The sequence below is a fragment of the Pundamilia nyererei genome, unplaced genomic scaffold (genome assembly GCF_000239375.1).
Source record: "Pundamilia nyererei isolate P.nyererei 1_Seehausen unplaced genomic scaffold, PunNye1.0 scaffold00252, whole genome shotgun sequence".
NCBI lineage: Eukaryota > Metazoa > Chordata > Actinopteri > Cichliformes > Cichlidae > Pundamilia > Pundamilia nyererei.
This window is the reverse complement of record NW_005187653.1, coordinates 463977-464534: the sequence shown is the minus strand read 5'-3', so window position 1 is coordinate 464534 and position 558 is coordinate 463977. Positions and strand designations below refer to the sequence as shown.

Sequence of the window (558 nt, the reverse complement as noted above, 5' to 3'; positions counted from 1 at the left end):
GACGTCCCAGTTTGACTGGCAGAAAAACAGCGCGACGTCCCAGTTTGACTGGCAGAAAAACAGCGTGACGTCCCAGTTCGACTGGCAGAAAAACAGTTTGGGACCAAGAAGGTTGACTTCAGCCCAGAACTTATCTCTGGATGCTGTGCAGTGTCTTTAACAAAGAATTAAGGCTGACACAGCAAAAGAACAGTAAGGATAAGAAATGTGAGAACAGGCTGATTTACTGCTCACTGAAGCCAACATCCAAAGAGCTTTGGACTGCCAACTTTTAGTCCTGGGAACTAAAAGAGTTTACGCTGTGTAGAAGAACAAGACTAGTCCTACACACTTTCACATTCAGTTTCAATAAAGTGCTGCAAACATTTCCAAGTTCCTAGAAAATATAAAGGAAAGACTCAAGAATTTTGCACAGTCCCGTACGAGCAAAGTACCAATGCTGTGAGGGACACACAGGATCCCAGTCATGATCCTGGGTATATGTATATTAGAGGTGGGAATCACCATACAACTCACGATACGATATTATTGCAATTTTTAAAAATATTTTGCGATATT

At 41.9% G+C, this 558-nt stretch overlaps 1 protein-coding gene across 1 annotated transcript in view; it reads right to left on the bottom strand.

Moving 5' to 3' along the window:
- Positions 1–558, bottom strand: part of abcc1 (ATP binding cassette subfamily C member 1 (ABCC1 blood group)) — a 32178-nt gene that overhangs the window by 15521 nt on the left and 16099 nt on the right. The gene's annotated exons all lie outside the window — the stretch shown is intronic.